Genomic DNA, 15518 nt, shown 5'->3' with positions numbered 1-15518 from the left:
CTCCAGATTGCCCTACTCAGCAGACCCCTACGGTGTGACCTGGAAGTGGCCACTGTGAGCAGCCTACAGGAGGGTGCCAGGCCTTCCTTTAAACAGGCTGCCGAGTCGCCATTGGACCCGGTGGTCTGTACATGCCCACTGCAACCTGCACACTCCCGTTATCCATGGGAGTCGGAAATACGCTGGGTGGGCCTTAATTGGCCTGCCCATGCAAAATGGCAGTTCGGCCCCGATCGTGGGCGCTGATCGGGTCTGCGTCTACTCCTGCTCCGCCCGCCTGCCAAACGGAAAATTTTGGCCTATATTACATTTTCCAAGCAAGCCAGTATAAGGGAAATTTTAATTCACCTTGCCCAACAGGAACAGGGGAAGGGACCTTAGAAGGCCTCACCATTCCATCCCTGCAGGGATTCCATTTTAGCTATTCACTGCATAAATTGCAATTCAGTAGCTGATGCACTCTACTGAACCAAGGAGTGCTTCATAAATTTATGCAAATAAAGGCCCAATTATGTCAATGGAGCCCAAGATTTTAACCTAAGTCTGAATAGGGAAGGACAGGTCAGTAGCTCTTGAAAGGATGAATGGGCCTTCTAAAGTAAACAAAAATCTTCCCTCTGTGGGTCCAGAAGGAGCAGGCACCACAAGGAATCCGGGCCTCCCCAGATGTCACCCTTTCCCTCCCACGGGACCCCCCTTAATCCTCACCCTGCTTGCCAGTCAACCTTCTTTTAAAGTAGGCTGGCAGTGGGACATGGTAGCATTATGGTTATGTTACTGATTAATAATCCAGAAGTTGAGCATTCAAATCCCACCATGACAGCTTGTGAATTTGAATTCAGTTAATTAAAAAAATCTGGAATAAAAAGTTACTAACAGTCATGGTAAGTATGAAGTGCTTGTCATAGAAATCCATCTGGTTCACTAATGTCCTTTAGAGAAGGAAACTTGTTATTCTTACCCAGTCTGATCCACATGTGACTCTAAACCCACAGCAGTGTGACTGACTCTTCAGTGCGCTCTAAAACGGCATAAACTCATCAATTGTATCAAACTGCTACAAGAAAGTGCAACAGGAATAAAACCAAACATTTCAGCTTCAACCTAGGCACTAGACACAGATACGGCAAAGGCACACACAGCCCAATCAACCCTCCAAAATCTTTTACACTAACCTCCAAGGATTGTTGCCATAATTGGGAAAAATGTTCCATAGACCAAAAAAGCAACACTATGACATAGTCATACTCACAAACCAGACCAGTCCTCCATCACTATACATGGGTACATCCTATCCCATTAGCAGGACAGACCCACCAGAAATGGCAACGTAGTGATTACAGGCAGGGGAGAGTCACCCTGAGAATCCTCAACATTTATTCCAAACTCCATGAAGTCTCACACTATCATCCCAAACATGGACATGGAATCCTCCTGTTGATTACCACGTACTCTCCTCCCACAGATAATGAATCAGGGCTCCTCCATTTTGAACACAGGTGGAAGAAGCACCAATGGGAAGCAAGAATGCAGAATGCAATCTGAGTAGGGAGACCTCAATGTCTAAAACCAAGGTGGCTAGGTTACACCACCACTGACAGAGGTGGCCGAGTCCTGAAAGATATACTTTTCATTCTGGGCAGGTGGTGAGGTAAAAAACATGACCAAAAACTCCTGCTTGACCTCAACCTAACTAATTTAACTATCAATGATTTATATGTCCATGGCAGTATTGGTAGGAGTAACCACTGCACTTGACCTTGTGGAGACGAAGTCCTGTATTCACACTGAGGACTCCCTCAGCCATATTTGTGGTACTATACCATCATGCTAAATGGGATAGATTCAGAACAGATCGAGCAGCTCAAAACTGAGCATTCATAAGGCATGTGGCCATCAGCAGCATAAGGGTTGTATTCCACCACGATTTGTAACATCATGGCCTGGCATATCCCTCAATCTACCATTACCATCTAGCCAGGGCATCAACCATGGTTCAATGAGGAGTACAGAACAGTATGCAGGCATACCTGAAAATGAGGTGCCAACCTAGTGACCCTACAACACAGGACTACATGTACGCTAGGCAGCAGAAGAAGCATACTAGTCAGAGCTAAGGCATCCCACAACCAAGAGATTAGTTCAAAATTCTGCACTTGTCTCACATCTAATCATGAGAAATTGTGGATAATTAAACAACTAAAAGAAGGAAGAGGCTACATCCTCATCATTAATGAAGACAGAGCACAGCATGTCAGTACGAAAGACAAAGCTAAAGCATTTGCAACCATATTCAGCCCAGAACCGCCAGGTTGTTGATCCATCTCAGCCTCTTCCCCACTGTTAAAGATGCTAATCTTCAGCTACTTTGGTCCACTCCATGTAATATTGATGGAAAATACAGGATAGGACTTAAATAATGTCAGGGGTATTTTACTCCCATTGCACAATATAAAGCTAATTGATGACAGCAGCAGGATCCAAAAAGTGAAAAACACCAACCTACAAAAGTGTTATGAGGTGGTAACTACTTAGAGGGAAAATCTATCCAGTGAGAAAACAGGAAGATGGGGTACCAGGCCTTTAAAGCCAACAGCCGAAGAATTACAACTTCCTATGGTGACTGGGCATTTTCCAAATAGCAGAGTTTCATGCACACATGGTACACGCCCAATCAAATCACTGGGATTGGAAATAGTACCTGTGCACTCAGTCACAGTTTCCCCTCCCCAGGAAAACTCATAACTTCTCTTTCTTTTAAATTTGAATCAAATATGAATAGAAATTCTTGTCCTGGTAGTAACAATCTTGATTAGATGCTTCAGATTTCATATAGGCATGTGTGTTACAATGCAACCACATTTTTTAACCAAAAGTCTTAATGTGCTTTGCAACCTATCTCACCCCCACAAACACCATGATCTGTTTCCAAAAATATATGCAAATTTGGATGAGACACAAATGTTTGAATACCCTCGGGGCTAACACGAAATTGGCCTTAATTTCGTATGGTGACAGCTGAATGCTCACTGAGAACAAAGTGCTAAAGCTAAGTCTCACTTCTGCAGATCTTAGCTGAAAAGGATGAGCTTTAAATAACAAATGTTTAATTCTGAGAAAAATGTTGTTAGTGAATAATCACTGAAATAAATTCTGTAACAGTGACCTCAATACATAAGGGTTGGCAGGGAAGAGAATGGGTTTGCAGGAGACACCTGGAATTCCTGGGAACACAGAAGTCCTGCTAAAAATAATGATGGGACTGCATGACAATTTAAAAATTCTGTTTCTTATCCCATACCAGCCAAATTGACGAACTGGCTGGCTGCTGGGTGGGAAAAGGGAACGGTCCCTGGCAGTTATGAAAGATCAAGGGGCTGGGTGGGTTTGGGTGACAGGCGCGGCAGATTGTGGCAGCGATCAACACGCAGAAAGTTGGTTGAGGGGTTGGCACTCCTGCCCCTCCCGGATCACAGAGTGCACTATAAAGAGCACTAGCCTGGTTGATTCAACTGCATCTGTCTCCACTTAGCTTTCAGGTTTGCCAAGCACTGAGAAATTTGGCCGGCAACCATTAAATTTAAATTAGGTGTCCAATTAACCTGTGTGAGCCTGATTTAAATATTCTAATGAAGTGTCCTGCCTTTCCAAGGGGAGATACACATATGGCACAGAACCTGTCACTGTAAATAAAAAGTTAGCAGGGCCATATGTGCCAGATTGGGGTCATGTTTCTTAATTTTTAATTTCTAATACCATCTCCCACCATCACATCCCCCACCCAACAACTGTCTCTCAACCATTGTTGGGGGGCTGGGGGTTAATATCAACAACAATGTTTCAAATACTTGTATTAAAAATCAATAGCCAACGTTTACAATGAAATCATTTCTATTCAGCTTTTTTCTTGAGTTATTACTAAGGGTGGAATTACTAAGGGTCGCAGATTTGCACAAAGCGGGAAAAAGGACATTTTACCTGCTGGCCGCAATGGGGGGTTTTTGCATCACATCATCCCATTCCTGGCGTATCCCACCTCATTAATAATGCATCCCCGGGAAACATGTCGGATCACTGGCAGGCAGCCTCTGATTTGCCTGCCCCGCTGTCACTTCAGGCCTTCAGTAATCTGGGAACCATATTTAAAGGGCACCCTACACAGAGCTAGCATTCTCTAAGGCATCGAAAGCAGCTGCAAAGTCATGGCTGCCAAAGGGAGGAAGCATGCTACCCCCAAATTTAGTGACACCTCCCTCGGGTGCCTACTGGACACAGTGGAGGTCCGCCGTGAAGTCCTGTACCCTGGTTCTGGGCGAAGACCAACAAGCGAGGTCACCAATCCAGCATGGGACATGGTGGCAGCGGTGGTCAGTGCCAATGCACTGCAAAATAGGACAGCCGCCCCAATGCTTAAAGAGGATGAATGATCTCCTCTGTTCTGCCAGGGTAAGTCACTCTTCTCATCACTCTCAACTCATACACTCACAAACCCATGCAAAGGGATCTCACTCACTGACAGTTCAAGGGCCATCACCATTCATTCTCTCATATACACCTTCATCTGCCCTGCTTAGCGTGTCCTCATCCCATCCATGGCACCACTTACCTTGCTCCAGGAAATCAGACCTGCACTACTCCATGGGCTGAGCTCTATTGTTGATGCCATAGTTGGTCTCCAACAGTATCTGCGTGAGAGGGGTGCAGAGCAGCTCCATCTCACTCTAGCTTCCCCTTCTCCTCCAGGAGTCAGCCAGTGGCCTTCGGGCACCCAAGGGCAGGAGGATCAGCAGGTGCACACTCCAGGGCCATCCACCCTTGTGACCCCAGAGTGTCCGACTGATCTGAATCCCCCCCTTCCTGTGACTCCAGCTCCACAGACCGGGGAGGATGCCACTGCCCCATGGCAGGACCCCGAAAGCAAGTCTTGGCCTTCCAGAGGACACCCACCAAGGTCATAACAGATAAGGCTTGGCAGTTAGCAGGCTGCCTCCACTTCCACTGTGGATTTCAGGAAGACATAGCAGCAGGGTTAGGAAGTTTAAGAAGATGTAACCCTTTCGAGTACAAACACGTTTCCATCTGTTCCTATTCAGGTGAAGTTACATTGTTTCATAGTTTGCCATTGTGAGATTTGAACTCTTGATCTTGGGGTTACAAACCCAGTACCATAACCACTTGGCTATTTAGGCCAAGCTTAAAATATGGAACGCTTCACGAATTTGTGTGTCATCCTTGCGCAGGGGCCATGCTAATCTTCTCTGTATCGTTCCAATTTTAATATATGTGCTGCCGAAGCGAGCACTTTAAGAAGATGTAACTCTTTCGAGTACAAACCGTTTCCATCTGTTTCAGATGAAGTTACATTGTTTCATAATTCGCCATTGTGAGATTTGAACTCTTGATCTTAGGGTTATAAACTCAGTACCATAACCACTTGGCTATTTAGGCCAAGCTTACAAACCTGTTTCCATCTGTTTCAGATGAAGTTACATTGTTTCATAGTTTGCCATTGTGAGATTTGAACTCCTGACCTTGGGGTTACAAACCCAGTACCATAACCACTTGGCTATTTAGGCCAAGCTTAAAACATGGAACGCTTCACGAATTTGCGTGTCATCCTTGCGCAGGGGCCATGCTAATCTTCTCTGTGTCGTTCCAATTTTTATATATGTGCTGCTGAAGCGAGCACTTTAAGAAGATGTAGTTACACAACCTGGGTACAGGTGTTAATCAATTGTACTTAAAGTTCACTATTGTAAACAAACTCCCAAGAATGCTTCCTTGCCCATGGCTCATTGTTACGATGAGTGGTGTTCGTGTCACTCAGATGTGAATCATTGCACAAGATAAAGGCAGGTGTCTCAGTCCAGGCCTCGTCTCTGTGCAGTAAGTAACCTTCAAACCAAAGTGATGGTCTGGCATCACACTCACTGGACACATCAATGACGCCTGCACCTCAGTGGTGCTTGCTATTGCTGCTAGAATGTCATGGACAGGCAACACAGAGTTCTGTCATTCTCTCTGTGTGCTCTCAGCACCTTTGTGGTGGGGCTGGCCCCCATTTCTTCAGCATCTGTGACCGGAGATGCTGTGGTCCTGAAGGGGTCAGTTGCTGAAGGTTGACAAAGTATCAGGTGCATTTAAAGTTTCACGGCTGCATCTCCATAATCTGATAAAAACAAAAAACTGCGGATGCTGGAAATCCAAAATAAAAACAGAATTATCTGGAAAAACTCAGCAGGTCTGGCAGCATCGGCGGAGAAGAAAAGAGTTGACGTTTCGAGTCCTCATGACCCTTCAACAGAACTGAGTGAATATTAGGGCAGGGGTGAAATATAAGTTGGGTTAAGGTGGAGGGGGGTGTGTGGGGGGAGAGAAGTAGGGGGTGGGGTGGTGTGGTTGTAAGGATGAGCAAGCAGTGATAGGAGCAGATAATCAAAAGATGTCACAGACAAAAGAACAAAGAGGTGTTGAAGGTGGTGATATTATCTAAACAAATGTGCTAATAAAGAATGGATGGCAGGGCACTCAAGGTACAGCTCTAGTGGGAGTGGGGTGGAAAGACTAGCAGGGCATAAAAGATTTAAAAATAATGGAAATAGGTGGGAAAAGAAAAATCTATATAAATTATTGGAAAAACAAAAGGAAGGGGGAAGAAACGGAAAGGGGGGTGGGGATGGAGGAGACAGTTCAAGATCTAAAGTTGTTGAATTCAATATTCAGTCCAGAAGGCTGTGAAGTGCCTAGTCGGAAGATGAGGTGCTGTTCCTCCAGTTTGCGTTGGGCTTCACTGGAACAATGCAGCAAGCCAAGGACAGACATGTGGGCAAGAGAGCAGGGTGGAGAGTTAAACTGGCAAGCAACAGGGAGGTTTGGGTCTTTCTTGCAGACAGACCGCTGGTGTTCTGCAAAGCGGTCGCTCAGTTTACGTTTGGTCTCTCCAATGTAGAGGAGACCGCATTGGGAGCAACGAATGCAGTAGACTAAGTTGGAGGAAATGCAAGTGAAATGCTGCGTCACTTGAAAGGAGTGTTTAGGCCCTTGGACGGTGAGGAGAGAGGAAGTGAAGGGGCAGGTATTGCATCTTTTGCGTGGGCATGGGGAGGTGCCATAGGTAGGGGTTGAGGAGTAGGGGGTGATGGAGGAGTGGACCGGGGTGTCCGGGAGGGAACGATCCCTACGGAATGCCGTCGGCGGGGGTGACGGGAAGATGTGTTTGGTGGTGGCATCATGCTGGAGTTGGCAGAAATGGCGGAGGATGATCCTTTGAATGCATAATCTGACCCTCCATAATCTGACCCTGATCAATGAGGGCAAGCCAGACAGCCAGATAGGAGTCAGACATTCACAGAGGCAATGTGAAGATCCAGGGAGTGTGCTCACTGCATGTCGTCATCATTCTCGTGGAATCTAATGACTATTAGGGCCTCTGTAGCATCTCCAAGACATGAGGGTATGTGTGCTCCCATCAGCCACACAGAGTCAAATCTTCACAGATGTCAGGACATCCTCGCTATATCTCGTCATCATCTTTCACAGATCTTGCGGCAATGAGGGCCTCCCAAGTCTGCCTGCCTTATCTGGCCTGTGCGATAGCTTTATCGCCAATGTCTTCGAGGACCTCATCATCATCATCCCCTTCTATATCCTCCTCATTGGAGGATATGTTCACCTCCTCCATCTCCTCGTCAGCTAGGTCCTCCCCCATTGCAGAGCCATGTTGTGTAGTACCAGCAAGCGATGATGATGCGTGACACCCTCTGGGGACTGTATTGCAGTGCTCCACCAGACCTATCGAGGCACCGGAACCTCATTTTCAAAATGCCTATTGTTTGCTCCACCAAAGTCTGGGTCATGGCATGACACTCATCACACTGTCGCCCTGATGCAGTCTGAGGCTGCCACATGGCATCATCAGCTACATTCCCTGTGGGTAGCCCTTGTCTCTGAGGAGCCAATCCTGCAGCCTCTCTGCACCCTGGAAGCTGTCAGGGATCTGAGACTTGCTAAGGATGTAGGAGTCAGGGACAGTCCCTGGGAATCATGTAGGATGTGTTTTGGTGGTTGGACATCAGCTGAACATTCATTGAGTTGAAGCCCTCATGGTTGACATAGTTGACTGCTTCTTGCCACCGAGATCTAAGCAGCACGTGCGGGCAGTCAGTGGCACCCTACACCTATGGGAAACCAGAGATGTGCACAAATCCCAGCACTCTTGCTTCATGGCTTTCCTGATCCTGGGTGAAATGCACAAAATTCTGTGCCTTTGTGCAGATGGTGTCTGTGATACACTTGTGGGTGGAGGCTCCCTAGATCCCACATAAGTCACCTGTGGAGCCCTGAAAGGAGCCACTAACATAAAAATTGAGCACCACAGTCACTTTCATGGCCACTGGCAGTGGATGCCCTCCATGTCCCTGTGACACCAAATCCTGCAGCACGTGGCATACGTGACCAACCTGTTCCTTAGACTTGCGCAGTCTTTGGCCACACTGGTTCTCGGTCATCTGCAGGAAGGATAGGCACCGTCTATAGACCTTGGCGCCAGCGAGGTGACTATGAGCAATGTCTCGCTGTGAATCTTCAACTGCGTGTGCAGCAGGCCCCACTACCCCTTCATCAAGAGAGAGAGTCAGGTGCCTCAGGTCTCTACTTCTTCTTCTCTGGTCTCTGAGCCATGAGGCATACCCCTAAATCGCCAAGCTCCATGATCCTGATGCTCTCCTCCTGCAGGATCAAAGAGAGAGACTCATGGGTTAGTATATTTGTCCTAAGAACCTCTCTTGGTTAAGTCTGAAGGTCCCTTCACACCTGCCAGAGAGTGCTGGCCACCACTTGGATGACCACTGTGTAGTGCGCTCGTGGGCTGTCCAAAACCCCACCCACCTCCGCCCCACTCCACCTGATCGATTGGTGGCAGCTTCAGCCACTGGACTGCATGCTCTGCTCTCAGCTCGTGCGCAGGCATTCTCCTAACCTGCACAGCAAGGCTGCACTTGGATACTGGTCCAAACCTTAATAAAGACATTGCAAGGGACTGCGAGTGCCTACACCAGTGACTGCACCATGGCTACCTTTTGCAAGGGAATTTACAAGATCACCCAGCCCCCCAGCATGTGCTTGAGTATTTCCATCAGCCTGTGCTGCCTTGCCCCCACCCACCCCCCCTGGCATGTGGTCGCCCAGTCAGCCAATTGCTCTGCTGCCCCCTAAAATGCACCTTGATTTGGACTCTGTGCCCAAGCGGTGAAAGGTTCTGGAGCATTTGGTGGCACTTTCATGCTTTTGTGTTGCTTGAGTGGGCAGAAAAACTTCAGAGGCCCGACTCCAAGCATGTCAATGGAGCTGCTGCTGAGCGGTCTCAGCTGTGGAAGAATTCTCACTTTTGACAAGCTTTTGCAAGTGCATGGCCACTTCCCTCACTCATTCCCCCCCCTCACCCCAGCCCCCCAGCATGTGCTTGAGTATTTCCGTCAGTCTGCGCTGCTTTGCCCCCACCCGCCTCCCCCGGCACGTAGTTGTGCATTTCCTTCAGTCTGTGTTGCCTTACACAACAACCCCCCCCACCAACAACCACCCCCCACCTCCGCGCCCCCCCCCCCCCCCCACCCCCCTCACTTCCCCCGCCAGCGTGACCCAAACTGGAACACTTGCCCCAGCACCACACTGAAAGCCGGCAGGGAAAAAGCAACTTGCCTGTGCCCCCCATGAATGCATGGTGCCTCTTTTTTGATGTCCTCCGGGCGATACCTTTGAGCACTGCGCAAGGTTGTGTGCACTCACCTCCAAGTTCCCCTCGAAGTTCAAGTCACCAGGTGCACGCCTTTTAAAGGCAGTCATGAAGCACGCTGTTCTGAAGTCATACGGATGTGGGCGTTAAATTTGACGCGGAGGGATAATTCCAGCGAGCTGGGGGCTTATAATTAGATGCAAATATGTTAAAATAATCTTCAGTGGAAAACGCGGCCTGCCATTTCTCATGGCGAGTTGGAGGATCCAGTGCTTCATCCCAATAGCACAGAATATATTATCAGGATCACAATAATTATCAAGATTGTGAGTGCCAGTGAGATTTTTGGATTGAATTTCACACTCACTTCACTATATAGTCTGGCTCTAAGGTAGCACTCTCATCTCTAAATCAGAAGGTTGTATGTTTAAGCCCACTTCCAAGGCATGACCTAGGATGATACTTGAGTGCAGTACTGAAGGTTGCTGCATTAATGGCAGTGATATCTTTCAAATGAATCCAGCTGCTCTCCAACTGTATAGCTGGGAATAAAAGATGCAATAGTACTATTTGAAAATGACCATGGAATCTCCCACTATCCTGGCCAATATTTATTCCTGAGCCAACACCAGCAGTATCATATTTATTTCATTGTTTGAGAGACTTGTGTGTAAATTGGCTGTCATGTTTGATCACAAACCAGTGGTGAATATACTTAGTCATTTAAATTTATTTGGGCAAATTATTGCTTTCACTGATTGGGGGCAGTAATCCTACAGGACTATTTGTCCTCCCATGTTATGAGAATGCTCCTTGGATCTGGGAACAGGAGTCAAGTGTTATGGGAGGATTGGGAGCTGCAAGAGCTGGGAGAACTGGGGGTGGTTGCAGGATTTTGGATAGTTTGAAAACACTGAGAAAAGTGATACTAGATTCTGAAATGAGTGGGAGAACAGTCTCATGTTACAGCAGTATAATGGGAATCCCTGGAATATAGGAGTCCTAGGGTGTTGAGAGCACAAAGTTGAGGCTGAGTGTGGCACTGAAGACCTTGATGAGGCAGCATTGCCACTCAAGCCTACCAAGTTCCTACTTTAAATGAGCAAGATGAAATGTAGCAGTGCCTCATTCAAAGTCACAAGATTTGGTATGGAATTTCTTTAACTTAAGTATTTGATGAGAACTGTGTACAGCCCATTCTTACTTCAAAGTGGCTAATTCAAAACCAGAGCAGTGCAAATTGAACTTGTGTGGTCTTGCAAAATTGAACTTAATATATGTTGTTCAAGCTAAATAGCACTTCTGACTGCATATGCATCCAAAAAAGTAATAGTGGTCAAATTCTGAGCAATGAAAGCTTCCTGCACCTGTTTTCTGGCTGCAGTGAATCATTTGCTGTGCCCAGGTTCCCTGAACTTCCATATCTTGGTGCTGTTACTCATTCAAGCTCATGGTAAGATCTTAGCAATACTATGCATCATGCAGCATTCAGTACTTTTGTACTGCCACATTGAGCAATCCAAGCTTCGTTTTGTACCTAGTCACATCTACAGATCAAGACCCACAGGCTGGGATTTTCTGGCCCCACCCACCTCTGAGATCTCCTGGTTCTGTCGAAAGTCAATGGACCTTTGACTGGCCCGCCATATCCGCTGCAGTGGGTCCCACCACGGCAGGGCCAGAAAATCTCGGCCTTGGTTTCCACCTGAAAATGCTGTGAGGCTGTACACTTGCATTTATATAGCACCTTACACAACCACAGGATGTCCCAAATCACTTTACGGCCAATGAAGTACTTCTAAAATGCAATCACATTTGCAATGTGGGAAAAACAGCAGCCAATTTGCACACATCAAGCTTCCACAAACAGCAATGTGATCATCTGCTCTTATAATGTTGATGAGGAATGAATGTTGGCCAGGACATTGGGGTTGAAATAGTGCTATAGATCTTTTATGTCAATCTGAGACGGCAGACAAGACCTTGGGTTAACATTTCATCTGAAAGATGGCACCTCTGACATCAGTGGTCTGAAGTATCAGCCTTGATATTTATGCCCAGGTCCAGCAGTGGGACCTGAAACCACACATTCTGTCTCAGCAGCAAGAGTGCTACCAACTGAGCCATGGCTGGCACATTGTTATGCCAAATGCATAGTCTACACCTGAAGCCCATCTCCATTGTTTTAAGTTGCTTGACCAAAATTGCAGGTCCACTTACACTGGTGAAATCTTTCCTCTGTTTGAGGCCAAATACCCATATCATTGCACAAGTGGCATAACTATTTGTCCATAATATATCAATTCCCTTATCTCTGTTTATGAGATTGGATCAAGATCATATCCGTGGACAGCAGAAGTTCTGGCTCACCCCAGATCTGCTCCAAAATCCCTCTCCTGGAATTTCTGGATTTTGATATTTAACCATAAATGCTGACCTGAGTGAGAAAGGAAAATGAGGTCTGACAGAAACTTGAAAACAACTGAATGTTTGAATGTTGCATTTTATGATCATTGTTGTTTTCAGGCTGTTGAATTTAAAAGAAAAGTTAATCATTTGAGTCACTGGTTTTATGCAGGATCCTTCATCCTTGTTGGCAATATTATCTTCTGCTAACACCAAATATTTGAGCAAATCAGCTTGGTATATTTAATGGCTATTTGAGCCAATCAGAATAGTATGGCGGGTGTTTCGTTGCGCTGCATAAACATGAACATAACACCTTAAGTGTGTAGAGTGTTACATTCTCATTTGAAATGTGAAATACACTTATAAAGTGCAATATTTGGATGAAAAACAGTAATAAAACTTATCTCAGATATATTATCATTGGGAAGCTTAGAGCACAAGCCAACCACCCTATGCCTCTCTCACAAATCAGCTTAAGGTTGATTGCAGAAAACTTATAGTAAAAGTCTGCACACTAGTCAGTAGGCTCACTGTTGGCTGAGGAACTGTGAATAATGCAAGGCTTCTTAAGGAGAGGAAGAGAAATATACAATGACTTAGGCCCATGGGAGTGTGATACCACCAAAGGTCAAGGGATCAGGGAGAGGGTGGCTCTTTTACTAAGAAGCTGCTTCAACACCTCCACAAAGAAAATTCTGCCTCCTCATTTTTTAGACACCCATGTCCCAAACCTTGCGTGGACTTCCACCCCTTTCAACCAAATATACCTGGTAAGGTCAGGCATTCCTGTAATTACCATACATCTTCTCAATTTAGGGTGTCCCTGCCAGTGCTCATCTTGCTTTATGCTAGTGGATTTAAAGGTGCTGGTGAAGGCTGTGCCCCACAAGCCTACACAGGAATCTTTGAGTGAAGGGAAACACCTGGAATATCCAGGTCCAGCCAAGGTTGCAACCATTATGACAGATGGGAATCTACCGCACTGGCTATATATTTATCAATTACTAAAAGAAAGAAACCAGTTCATTAAACGGCAGACTGGATATAATCAAAAACTACATTGGAGCTGCCTAAGTTCATTTCCTTTTGAGAAAAGATTTCCATCCTACCAAATTAGGTTGAAGCTGTGATCCTAGTAGTAAAAGGTCAATACTAAACTAATTCAGCACCAAGGCAATGTATACTTCAATACATCACTGATGACTCCACACTCTTTAGGAAAGTTCTGTAAAAAAACAGGAAATAAATGTTTGTTTCACTTTGCAGCTTACTTGCATTTTCCAGTTTCTATATTAACTACAGTAATGACTTCCTGAGATCCAGTCTCATGATTTATTGACCTTACACAGAACTAAAGGAATAAACAAGATTATTTGTGACTGGACCTGATTGTTTAAGCTCATAAAATGGAACCTGTTGCACTGTGCCTCTGCAGCAAATTAAATCTACTGCCATGCAGTACACTAATCTCTGGCCATCCAAGTGGTGGCCAGCACTCATCAGGCTTTTAGTACACCCATGCTAACTGACTTCCAAGCAAGCTATACTGAAGGTGTAATTTAGTATTACTGAAAACAGGCTATTGAAACTACTAAAATCATATGGAAGAATGAACAAATTTTGTCAACATGGGCTTATAACCAGTTTTCCTTTATTTTTTTATAATTTCAGGTAAGGGGCAGTGTTCACTATAGCAGACACTATCACCGAGAATTTCCTCAGGGATTGGCCATGTAACTTTGGCAACAGGTCAGCAGAAACTCCATCTAGACAAATAAATGGGGTTTCCACTGATCTTTCACCAAGTATGACAGCTGATGCAGAGAACACCCTAAGAAATAAACTATTACTTTAGAGGCTATAGTTTAGGAGTGTTCTTTGTTAAAGAGTTTCTCACCAACTTTGGCTACAATTTCAGCCACAATGTTCAGTTAATTTATTGAACTTCAAAGCACCATTCATAGATTAATTTCTAGTTATATTGTTGTTGTTGGCATCTATTTATAATTATAGGAAGAGGCAGACGATGGGCTGCTCAGATAGTATGTGGTTGTGGACAGAACCTTGGCTTACTCCAGTTTGCAAACAACTTCCTTCCCATGTATGCTGCCTTTGCAAAGCAAAAACAGGGATAGATCAGTGACAAAGACTGCATGGGAGCTACCGATACCTCCATGTGTGAAAGTGGAATCCATAAAGATTGTAAAGGCAGACGTGTGCAATATGCAGGAAGTAGTTAGAAAAGACATGCCAACAATGTTACTAGCCATAGTGAAGAAATGAGCACAAGGCAAAGTAGGTTACGAACATAAAAATTAGGAGCAGGAGTGGGCCACTTGGCCCCTTAAGCCTATTCCACCATTCAATAAGATCATGGCTGATCTGATTGTAATCTCCCGTCTACCCCCGATAACATTTCACCCCTTGCTTAAAAACAATCTATCTGAAATAAAAGCAAAATACTGTGGATGCTGGAAATCTGAAACAAAAACAGAAAATGCTGGAAAAACACAGCAGGTCTAGCATCATCTGTGGAGAGAGAAACAGAGTTAATGTTTCGAGTCCGTATGACCCTTCTTCAGAGAATCTATCTATCTCGGCCTTAAAAATATTCAAAGACTCTGCTTCCACTGTCTTTTGAGGAAGAGAGTTCTAAAGGCTGACGATCCTCTGAGAGAAAACATTTCTTCTCATTTCTGTCTTAATTGAGTGATCCCTTATTTTTAAACAGTGGCCCTTAGTTCTACATTCTCTCACAAGAGGAAACATCCTCTCCACATCCAGCCTGTCAAGACCCCTCAGGATCTTAAAATGTTTCAATCAAGTCACCTCTTACTCTTCTAAACTCCAGTGGATACAAGCCTAGCAGGTCCAACCTTTCTTCATAAGACAATCTGCCCATTCCTATTATTAACAGAGGGCACTGGTGAGAAGTGACTGGAGCATTCTGGGAGAAGTCATCATAGCCACCGTGACTCAGAAGGGAATTGAGGAGAAGGACTCTTGCACTCAACAAGAGGAAGGGCATCCAACAGAGGGCGCTGGTGAGAAGTGATTGAAGCATCCTCGGAAAAGTCATCGCAGACACTGCGACTCAGGAGGGAATTGAGGAGGACCCACTATCAAAGAACGGAATAGCCCCAAACATAGCCCCTCCTCCTCAAACCTAAAAAAAAAAGAGAGGAAGAGGCAGTGCCTTCAGGAGTGCACCAGACCTGTGAGGGACACTCTTCTGAAAGTGGATTTTAAAAAAAAAGCAACTGATTGGTGAGTAAATCCTGGGAGCAGATTCAGAGGGAGGAGCACAGGGGTAAGTATAAATCTAGCTTACCTCAGGGATTCGCGGCCTTGTCTCCAGGGAGCAGACTCGGAGGGAGGA

General features: G+C 45.5%; 2 non-coding genes across 2 annotated transcripts; both read right to left on the bottom strand.

Annotated features, from left to right (window-relative positions):
* Positions 1-5195: 5195 nt before the first annotated feature.
* Positions 5196-5302, bottom strand: LOC121287689. Its single transcript, XR_005945222.1, has one exon. It is a non-coding gene; the product is annotated as a U6 spliceosomal RNA (small nuclear RNA).
* A 280-nt stretch (positions 5303-5582) lies between these two features.
* On the bottom strand, positions 5583-5689 carry LOC121287693. Its single transcript, XR_005945225.1, has one exon. It is a non-coding gene; the product is annotated as a U6 spliceosomal RNA (small nuclear RNA).
* Positions 5690-15518: the final 9829 nt, after the last annotated feature.

Source organism: Carcharodon carcharias, chromosome 14 (assembly GCF_017639515.1).
Source record: "Carcharodon carcharias isolate sCarCar2 chromosome 14, sCarCar2.pri, whole genome shotgun sequence".
NCBI classification, from domain to species: Eukaryota; Metazoa; Chordata; class Chondrichthyes; order Lamniformes; family Lamnidae; genus Carcharodon; species Carcharodon carcharias.
Note: the sequence above shows the minus strand (reverse complement) of the source record. Positions and strands in the feature narration are given on the sequence as shown.